The sequence below is a fragment of the Adiantum capillus-veneris genome, chromosome 9 (assembly GCF_014529385.1).
Source record: "Adiantum capillus-veneris isolate H3 chromosome 9, ASM1452938v2, whole genome shotgun sequence".
NCBI classification, from domain to species: Eukaryota; Viridiplantae; Streptophyta; class Polypodiopsida; order Polypodiales; family Pteridaceae; genus Adiantum; species Adiantum capillus-veneris.
This window is the reverse complement of record NC_140939.1, coordinates 42,686,368-42,697,622: the sequence shown is the minus strand read 5'-3', so window position 1 is coordinate 42,697,622 and position 11,255 is coordinate 42,686,368.

Here is an 11,255-nt window from a genome sequence, read left to right as displayed (position 1 = left end):
TCGGGGAGCACCACAGACGAAGAGTGAGAGAGAGAGAGAAGGAGACACACAACACGATGTGGGTGGGGAGACTCAAAGAGTGAGCAGCCCCCTATACACTTATGCTATGTATAAGGTATACAAGGAGTCTGGGCGCCCACTGACTTGTATACCTTATACATAGCATAAGTGTATAGGGGGCTGCTCACTCTTTGAGTCTCCCAACCCACATGGAGTGTGTCTCCTTCTCTCTCTCTCACTCTCTGTCTGTGGTCCTCCCCGATCCCCGATCTAGGTAGAGATTGCGGGTTGCACTCAGCATTTGCGTGCGGTGTTCTCTGCAGGTGGGAGATTTGTGCGTGTGTATGCATCGATACCGCACAATGTGGGCTTGGTGATTAGCTCACAGATTGCAGTGTGATACTAGAGCAGGCGAGGCTTGTATTGACATTGCGGGAGCTCTATTTTGGAGTGTGTCTCACAGGTTTTACATTGTGTTTCTGGCCATATTGGTAGACAGTTTCCAGGTGTTGTTGGTGAGGTGGTTTTGCTTTCTAGTTTGCTACATTGTGCTCATGGCAGAGACAGGTGATCAATCAGATTGTGACCTCTCACAGATGCGCGTGTTTGATGGGTCAGACTTTGCGGCATGGAGAGAGTGTATGCTTGATGCATTGACACAGCGAGGGTTGCATCGACCATTGAGTGGTGATGCAGGTAGACCTTCAAACATGTCTGACGATCAGTGGCAGGAGCTAGAGGAGATGGCACTATCTACGCTCTCTTTGCACCTTGCGGAATCTGTATATGCTCTTGTTATGTATGAGACTACTTCGAGAGCACTTTGGCACAGATTGCATGATATGTATGATAGATCTGAGTCATCACGGACTCGTGTGAGACATGTACATTCATGAGCACGCCGACAGGTGACATGTTGGTATTGTGGTCATTCTGGACACGTTAGACGGCATTGTTTTCGTCGTATGCGACATCGTAGGAGACATGGCAGTCTCAGAGATGTATGTAGTGATGCCATGGACTCACTTGCTTTGACAGTTGAGGCACATGTAGTGTCGGAGTATACTAGTGACGGGGATGTCACTTTTATCTCGACCTATGCACGAGATGCTATACATGTGGATAGTGCACTCCCTTCGCAGTGGTTGCTAGACGCAGATGCTATGTTTCATGTCACGCCGCATCGTGCATGGTTTTGTAGCTATTCTAGCGGGATACTTGGCAGTGTACGTTTGACCGATGGATCGGTGCATGTGATAGCAGGTGCAGGAGATGTGAGACTGTCATTACCGAGTGGTGCATCTTACTTGTTACGACATGTGCGCTATGTACCAGATTTGACAGTGAGTTTGATCTCGATTGGTCAGCTTAGAGATTGTGGATGTCAGATTTCGCTACGAGAGCGAGATTTTGTGATGCATTTGGGTTCGCTAGTGATTGCGAGAGGTGCCAGGAGTGGTACAGGTTACCCATTGCATGTGGATCACGCGAGAGACGGTGTTGTCTCTGTGATCATGCAGCCAGGTACACAGCGAGAGAGCAGGCGAGTCTCTTTTGCTTGTGGGTTGCAGGGTACTTTGCATGGAGTGCAGAGTAGTGAGCTCGTTGTGCACACAGTTGGGGCACGACTTGAGCAGTCACACAGAGAGGTGACAGAGCCAGACATGCATGCTTTGCTAGTGACTGAGCAAAGCAGAGAGTCAGTTGTGCGAGATACTTCTATGCAGGATAGACAGGTAGAGCGGTCTTGCTCTAGTGAGTCACGACAGGAGGACGTTGTGCAAGAGTCTATGCATACGGAGTTAGAGCATGAGAGCTCTAGTGAGTCACAACAGATTGAGTGGTCATGTTTGCAGTGGATGATTGCAGAGGAGGCTGAGATGTCAGCGATTATGCAGTCATTCCTTTCTATGCTCGACAGTGAGCATGGGGATATAGTTGTGCAGGATATGTCTTCCAGCAGACACCTAGAGCAGCTGGTTTGCTCTGAGGTTGCACGACAGGTTGATGCGTCTTTTGCGGACAGTCAGGAGATGCATGTGGCTGACACGCCTTGTCAGTCAGAGATGCCTATTGCCAGGGATATATATGTTGATGCATGCTCCGTAGAGCTAGCAGGGCCCGCTAGCATTGCATCGGCATTCGGTGGTCTCATGTATGAGATGCTGATCTTGAGACCGGATATCGCAGCTGCAATGGGAGCATTTGCAGTTGGGGTTGTCAGTCGTTTGTTGACTGATGATGGCATAGTGCATGAGGGAGATATGCAGGTATTGCGTACATACTTGCAGTACGTGTGCGATACGTCTGGTGGTGTATGGACTTACACGGGAGCAGGACAGCCGGATGCACACGATCACAGCCAGCCAGTGGGCATCGGTTGAGAGCGGTTTTCTCTTGCCTTTTGTAGTCTTTAGACTAGGTTCCCTTGCTTAAAGGCACAGTCGCCTTTAAGTGGGAGGTTGTTGGGGTATAGGCACCTGTGCCTTGCCCGGCCGCCCAGAGTCTGGGCGCCCACTGACTTGTATACCTTATACATAGCATAAGTGTATAGGGGGCTGCTCACTCTTTGAGTCTCCCCACCCACATCGTGTTGTGTGTCTCCTTCTCTCTCTCTCTCACTCCAAGTATGTCACAAACCTGCTCATTGCCAAGTCTGACATAATCTTTAGTAGCCACATATGATGTAAACCACTCTTTGTGCGGAGAAACATGTAAAGATGCCCCTGAGTCGATAATCCAATCACTCATAGCATGTCCATCCTCTGTGTATGCAAAGTGTGGAGATTGGTGCATGCAATTGGAGTGCGGTTTGATGCGCTTTGGTTGCTCATGGTTTTGAGCGTGTAGTCAGTTTGGTTACTGGTTTTGTGGCCATTTTACTGACAAAACTCTGGCAAAATTTTCCCAGGAGTTTTATGTGTATCAAAGCTGAAATTTCTTCCAAGTGTTTGCCAGCAATCAACATGTCATCCACATACAAAATAAGGATCAGCCAACTGCCATCCTTAGCCTTCTTTGTATATAGACAGTGATCGAACTCACTACGTTTGTAGCCTTGAGAAAGCATAAACTGGTGGAACTTATGGTACCATGCCCTCGGTGATTGTTTTAAGCCATAAAGACTCTTTAACAACTGGCATACCAAATGTTCCATGCCTTTCTCAACAAACCCTTCTGGCTGCTGCATGTAAATTTCCACATCTAAATCACCATGCAAGAACGCTGTCTTGACATCCATTTGGTGCAACACCAAATCCAATATAGCAACCAATGCAAGAAAGCATCTCAATGTAGTCATCTTGACCACTGGAGAGAAGACTTCATCAAAGTCAATGCCTTGTTCTTGCTTAAAGCCCTTGGCAACAAGCCTTGCTTTGTACTTTGGCTGACTATCATGAGCGGTGATCTTATACCTGTAAACCCATTTACAAGGTAGAGCCTTTTTGCCCTGTGGTAATTTAACCAACTTCCATGTCTGGTTTTTATGCAGAGCTATCATCTCTGACTGCATGGCCAACTGCCATTTTTTCGAGTCAACCACTTGTAATGCTTCCTTGTAACAAGATGGTTCTCCGCAATCTGTGAGCATGACATAATTTAGAGATGGCACATAACGAGCAGGTGGTTTGGAGACACGCTCAGAACGTCTCACCACAACTGATTCTGCCTTTCTAGCCACTATAGGCTGTTCCTGAGCCTGACCATGCTGTCTTGATGTGCTAGCACTAGGTCCATCTTCCCTGAAGACAACTCTTCTTATCTCCTCTGTCTTCTCTGGCTTAGCGTGAAACTTGGCTTCATTGAAATGCACATCATTGCTACGAATAAGCTTTCTGGACTCAGGATCCCAAAGCCGGTAACCCATCTCGCCCGATTCTCCGTAGCCAAGAAATATACACTTCTTGCTCTTTGGTTCTAACTTATTTCTGAACTCCTTAGGAATATGGCTATAAGCTTCACAACCAAAGACTCTGAGATGCTTATACGAAGGTGCCTTGCCTGTCCATAGCATCTCGGCCACTGCACTCTTATCCAGAACCCTACTAGGAGACCTGTTGATCAAATGGACTGCTGTAGCCACTGCTTCCGCCCAAAATCCATCAGGCAACTCAGCATTTGACAACATGCTTCTGACCTTCTCTTGTATGGTCCTATTCATACGTTCTGCAACCCCATTCTGTGAAGGATTATATGGTGCAGTAAGTTCCCGCTTAATCCCTTTTTCTTCACAAAAGTCTTGAAAAGCTTTGGAAACGTACTCTCCACCATTGTCAGTTCTCAAGCACTTCAGCTTCTGACCACTCTGATTCTCCACCAGCTGCAAGAATGTCTTAAAGACCTTGAGCACCTCATCCTTGTGCTTCAAGAAGTAAACCCATACTTTGCGAGAATAGTCATCTATGAATGTACAAAAGTACGCTGCTCCCCCTAGTGACAAACTAGGCATTGGTCCGCATAGGTCACTGTGTACAAGAGCTAACCGTTCGTCCCTACGATTCCTCTTTGATCTGTGCGGTTCCTGTGTTTGCTTACCATAAACACAATGCTCACAAAACTCGAAATCTTGAAATGAAAATCCAGGCAAATAACCATAATGAGAAAGTATTTCCATTCCTCTTTTTGACATATGTCCCAACCTACGATGCCACAGTGACACACTTGGCTGCTCAATCACATTAATTACATGGTTTTTAACCTCTGAAACATGTAAAGTGTACAGAGTTCCTGACTTGCTGCCATGTGCTACAGTCATCGAACCTTTGGAGATCTTCCAAGCGTTGTTCCCAAAAACTGTCACATAACCCGCATCATCCAACTTCCCTGTACTAATCAAGCTCTTTCGGATTGCTGGAACATGTCTGACATTCTTGAGCCATAAAGAAGAGCCATTCTAAAACTTCAACTGCACATCTCCCACTCCAAGTATGTCACAAACCTGCTCATTGCCAAGTCTGACATAGTCTTTAGTAGCCACATATGATGTAAACCACTCTTTGTGCGGAGAAACATGTAAAGATGCCCCTGAGTCGATAATCCAATCACTCATAGCATGTCCATCCTCTGCAGTCAAGAAAACAGAATCAAGATTGCTTGTAAGGAAGATGTCACCAGCTGCTATACCAGAATCACTGTCTGAACCAGATCCTGTGACATTCACCTCTTCGATCTTCACTGAACTCTTCTTTTCATCTTGCTCAAAACTCTTTGTTTTGCCTTTTTCTTGTTTCCACTTCGTACAGTCTCGCTTCATGTGACCCTTCTTGCCGCAATGGTAGCATTCTATGTCATCCTTTGACTTCGAATCACGAGACTTACTTCGGTTTTGTGCCTTCTTACCCTTCTTCTCTTTAAACTGTTGTCTCCCTCGAACGACCAAAGCACTATTGCCTTTGCCTTTGTCAATGTTCTTCCTGTTCACTTCCTCTGTGAGCAAGCTGCCTTCTACATTGGCACTTGTAAGACCTTCTGGCGCGACAGAATTACTTAACGCTGTACGAAAAGTATCCCAACTGTCTGGCAAAGTGATTAAGAGAAACATAGCCTTCACTGAATCTGGAAAGACTATCTCTTGTGCTGTTAACGGGCTGAAAATTGAGTGAAATTCATTCAGATGATTTGACATGGCTGTCCCTTCCTTCATCTTCAAATCCACCAATTTCTTGAGCCAGTAAATCTGAGAAGCGGCACTTTGTTTCTCGTACATATCACATAGCTTTTGCCATACGCCATACGCTGTAGTCTCTTCTACTACGTTGAAGTAAACATTTTCTGCCAGTGTCAGCATGATTGTGGAACAAGCTAACTCGTCAAGCTCTTCCCACTCATCTTGAGCCATAAATTCTGGTCTCTCCCCTTTGAGCTTCAGTGGCTTCACTTGTTTTTTCTGCACCAAAACCTGCCAAATCTGCTTCTTCCAGAATGGAAAGTTTGTGCCATCCAGCTTCTTTATGTTGTAAAGAGTCTCACTGTGAGAAGATGCCATATCTGCCAAACTGTTTACTCCTGAGAAAAATCCGGCAGAGTTTCCCCTGTAAACTGGCCTCTGTACACAGTAAACAAGCTATAATCAACAAGCTGAACACCTCTCCTCAGGAACTGTCAGTATTTTTGAAAATTTTTGACAGAGTCTCCCCTGTAAACTGAGCTCTGGGAACCAAAAGATAGCTCAAGAAACAATCATAAATAGCTGACCAATGACAAATCAAAAAAAAAAAAATCCCTGTAATATGCTGTCCTGTAAGCATACACTGTCTCCTCTCTGGGCGATGACAGAACCTGTATCTGTCTCAAGACTGAACCCTGAAAAATGCCTCAACGGCCTGACGCATAAGATGCAATCCAATGTCTACACAAAGTCATACATCCTAAGGGATAAAAGTCGCCGAAGAGGATGCGTGTAGAGGGGAACTCCAGCAACCTAATCCACCTCACACTGGGTAACCCAGCCCCCAGTGCTTGGCTTCAAAAAACCTCACACACGACCCTCTCAGATGGCTCAGCAAACTGCCCAGAACTAGCATACATCCTATAATAGACCAATCACTGTCCTATGACCGCTGCGGCGGTCTGTCTGCTAGCGTGACTCACAACTAGCAGACCCACAATCACAGTACATCAATCTGCAATACATGCCAGTGGTGTCAAGCCGTCGTATGGCCACACCTCCCCTGGAACCTGGCAAGCACAAGAAGTAGCAATGCAGACTGCAATATATATATCTGATGATATATATGTGTACCTGGTCTATAGATGATGCTCTGAAGACGAATAAGTGATGTATGTCGATGTCGATATTGATGTCGACCACCTCCTGCTTGCCAATCTACACAAGACGGATTTTTTTGTGGCTGAAATCTATCTTCTGCTGTAGTGCTCAGAACGAAATTCTGAGGGCATAAACGGCTTCGAAAGGGGGGTAAAACCCCAGGTCGCCTGGTGGAAACGCTCCCAGAACGCCGAGTGTGAATTTTCGAACTCCGGATCCAGAATCTGCCGGAAAAGTGCGCGCGCGCGCGATTGCGCAAATCCGCACTGAACCAAGGCTCTGATACCAATTGAAGTCGCGGAGCAGAGCGTGGGTCGACTCTCTCTCTCACACACACACAGTGAGCTTACACAGTACAGTACGCAGAGAGATGTTAGAAGGGTTATCTCCCAAATCCTTAGTATTCACAAAGAATATGTTAGTATATACAAAGAGTTAGAGGTAAGTGAGTTAGGCGGGCGGCCGGCCATATCCGCATAAGAGGCCACTTGGGCTTTAATCCCAACACGTTGTCTGTGAAGCGCACCATTGTACCTCACATCCGTTTAGCAAAATCTGCAACACAGGCTTGGGATATATTGGTTGGTTTTTATGCAAGTCGCAATGAGGCTAAAATTGCTTTGCTGCGTAAAGAGCTGGAGTCAAAGATTATGCATGAGGAAGATGATATGGAAACTTTCCTTGCTAGTATCAAGGATATCAATGAGAAACTTATTTTTGCAGGTGAAGTCATTCCAAACAGTTCCCTTGTGCAGACTGTTCTTGATGCCTTACCAGATTCTTACCAGACTTTTGCTAGTACTTGGAGACTTATGACCCAAGGAAATCCAGAAGTTGTCAAGTTTGATGCATTATGCACATTACTGTTGCAAGAGTCACTTTCCAGAAAAAACAGGACTAGGCAGCGTGCAGTTGAACAGGCTTTTATTGCTTCTCAAAGAAAGGGTGGTAACAGTAATGCAGCCACTTCTTATGGTTCTCCTGCGAGTGGCAAAACTTATGTTCCTAATGCTTCTGCTGGTAGCACTTCGTCGGGCAATTCTGGTGACAAGGGAAAAAAGAAGATGCGTTGCCATTACTGTAAAGCTAATGATCACTTGATCAAGTCGTGTCCTAAGTTGAAGGCCAAAGAGGATAAGAAGAAAGAGGGTGGTTCCACTCCAAATGCAGCCATTGTTGAGTCTTTTGTGAAAGGAGACTGTAATGCTGATGTTGATGCAGAATGGGCTTTTAGCGCAGAGTGCACTTACAATCCTGCTGTCCATGATGCATGCTTGTCAATTGCTGCAGATTCACATGTGTGGTATTTCGATAGTGGTGCTACAAAGAAAATTACCTCACATTGTGAACTGTTTACCTCTCTCGAGTCTATCCTTCATGGAAATTCAGTCACTTGTGCCAACAATGCCTCTTATCTGGTTCAGGGAGTTGGAAAGATTGTGCTTACTGTTGCAAATGGAAGTTCCTTCACACTTGTTGATGCACTTTATGTACCTGGGATCAAGAAGAATCTCTTGTCTGTATCCGCACTTGCTAGACTTGGACTTGTAGTCAAATTTGTGGATGACAGATGTACAGTTCATGATCTCAGGTTTGGTGATGAAATTGTTGCATCAGGCCTTTTGTGCCGTGGGCTATATAAGCTCACTTAGTATGAAAAGTGTGGACATAATTTTGCAAATGCTGTTGCAAATTCAAGGGCTATTTCAGATGCAAAACTTTGGCATGCACGTTTTGGTCATCTGAATTTTGCCAGTTTGCTGCTTTGGCAAAAATCTGGTATGGTTGCTTCTTTGCCGCCTCTTGAAGCACCTATCAACCATGTTTGTGAAGGCACTATTTTGGGTAAGATGCAGCGTTCTAAATTTCCAAAGGATAGTTCATTTCGGGCCATATGGAGGTTGCAGCTTCTGCATAGTGATGTTTGTGGGCCCATGCAAACTCCATCCTTGGGAAATTACTTATACTTCGTGACTTTCATTGATGATTACTCCAGGCATGCATGGGTATTTCCGCTTAAAGCGAAGTCCGAAGTTTTTATGTGCTTCAAACAATTTCTGGTTATGGCTGAAAATGTCTCGAAATGTACTATGGGCACCCTCCGTTCCGATCGAGGGGGGGAAGTATATGTCTCATGAATTTAATGCATTTTTGGCTAGTCGTGGGATAAAACACCAATGTACAGTGCCTTATACACCTTCAGCAAAATGGTATTACTGAGAGTAAAAACAGGTCACTGACGTAAATGCCACGATGTATGGTCAAAAGTCAAGATTTTCCGCATTCTTTTTGGCTTGAGGCCATCATGTGTGCCACTTATGTACTTAACAGGTGTCCTACGAAAGCTTTGCAGTCTATTAGTCCATATGAAGCATGGCATGATAGAAAGCCTTCTATTGAGCACATGCGTGTTTTTGGCTGTTTGGCATATGCTTTGGTGCCACAAGTGCAACGAAGAAAATTTGATGATAAGGCTGTCAAATTTATTTTTGTTGGTTATAGTGCTGAAAGGTACAGGTTGTATTATCCGCAAACAAAACGTATTTTGGTTTCACGGGATGTAGTGTTTGTGGAAGATTTTCTTCAGCCCTTGCTGTCATGTACTAGAGATAGTAATGTAAGCTCATAGGACATTTATGACACTTTGTTGCCTCTTTTTAGTGGTGGAAATATGTAAGTTCCAACGAGGCAAATGTACAACCTATGGGGGTTTCTGAAAATGTTTTAGATCAGCCTATTACTGATGCAAATGTACATGATGTACTTGATGAGGAAAGGGTTGAAAATGAGCAAGCTAGAGGTATGCCAAAATGGCTGGTGCACACTTTGCGTGACAGTAAATTGGATGCACCTTTGTCTAGTCGTACTCGTTCAGGCTCTCGCCATGCATCTTATGCATCAGATTGTTATGCTTTGGTTGCGTCTAGCTTACATGATGTTGAGGAGCCTCTGTCTTTTGATGAAGCACAGAATTCAAAAAATTGGATGGCTGCCATGCAATCAGAATATGATGCACTTATAGAAAATGACACATGGAATTTATGTGATTTGCCTCCTGGCAAAAGGCCATTGGTACGAAGTGGGTTTACAAGTTGAAACGCAAGCCGGATGGTGAGATTGATCGCCATAAGGCTTGACTTGTTGCAAAAGGTTATGCATTGCAAAAAGGCATAGATTATGAAGAGACTTTTGCTCCCACTTGTCGTATGAATACTGTGCGTTTTCTATGTGCATTGGCAGCTCATTTTGGTTGGGATGTACATCAATCAGACATTGTTATTGATTTCTTGAATGGTGACATATTTGAGGAAGTTTATGTAGCGCAGCCTCGCGGTTTTGTCATACAAGGATAGAGGAAAAAGTGTGCAGATGTAAGAAGGCTTTGTATGGGTTGAAGCAATCTCCTCATGCTTGGTATGAGAAAGCTGACACTCATTTGGTTAAACGAGGCTTTCGTAACAGTCCAAAAGAAAGCACATTGTATGTAAAGCGTGAGGGTGATGTACTTCTCATTGTAGTTCTTTATGTCGATGATTTGCTTATCACTGGACCAAATGAGAGACATATTGCTGAATTTGAGGCTGATTTGAATGCTACTTTCAAGATGAAAGATTTGGGGCTGTTGCATCATTACCTGGGTATAGAGTTTAAGCAATGTGATGGTGGTATTGCCTTGTGTCAGAAAAGTTACATAGAGACATTGCTATGTATGTTTGGACTTGAGGATTGTAAACCTATTGCCACTCCCATGGAAATGGGTTTGAAGTTGAGTCTACATGATGCTGGCGATCTTGCTGATGTCACTCTTTACCAAACTGCTGTTGGCTGCCTCATTTATGTATGCAACATGAGGCCAGATATTCAATTTGTAGTCTCACAAGTTAGCAGATTTATGCATAGCCCAGGGTCTAAGCATTGACAGGTTTTCAAGAGGATTTTCCACTACCTTAGTGGCAGTTTACATATTGGCTTGTTTTATCCCAAGGGGGGATCATTGCTGCCAGACTTACATGCTTTTTCGGACTCAGATTGGGCTGGTTGTTTTGACACGCGAGTGTCCACAAGTGGTTTTTGTTTCATGCTTGGCAGTTCATGTATATCATGGTTGAGCAAGAAGCAACCTACTGTGGCCACTTCGAGTTGTGAGGCTGAGTACATGGCAGTCTTCACGGCTACGGTTGAGTGTGTATGGCTCAGACGCCTTAAGGTTGATTTGGGTGTTGGACAGGACACTGCCAACACTATCTACACTAACAGTCACAGCGCATTGGCAGTTGCGAGGAACCCAGTTTTTCATGCTCGCACAAAGCACATTGAGGTGCATTACCACTATGTCAGGGAGAGGCTCTCAGCAGGAGAGATCAACTTGGCTTATGTGCCAACACAGGACAACCTTGCAAATCTTTTCACAAAGGCATTGTCTCGTGAGAAGCTTGAAGCTTTCCGCAAAGCTTTGGGCTTACTCCCCTTTGTGGACTAATCATGT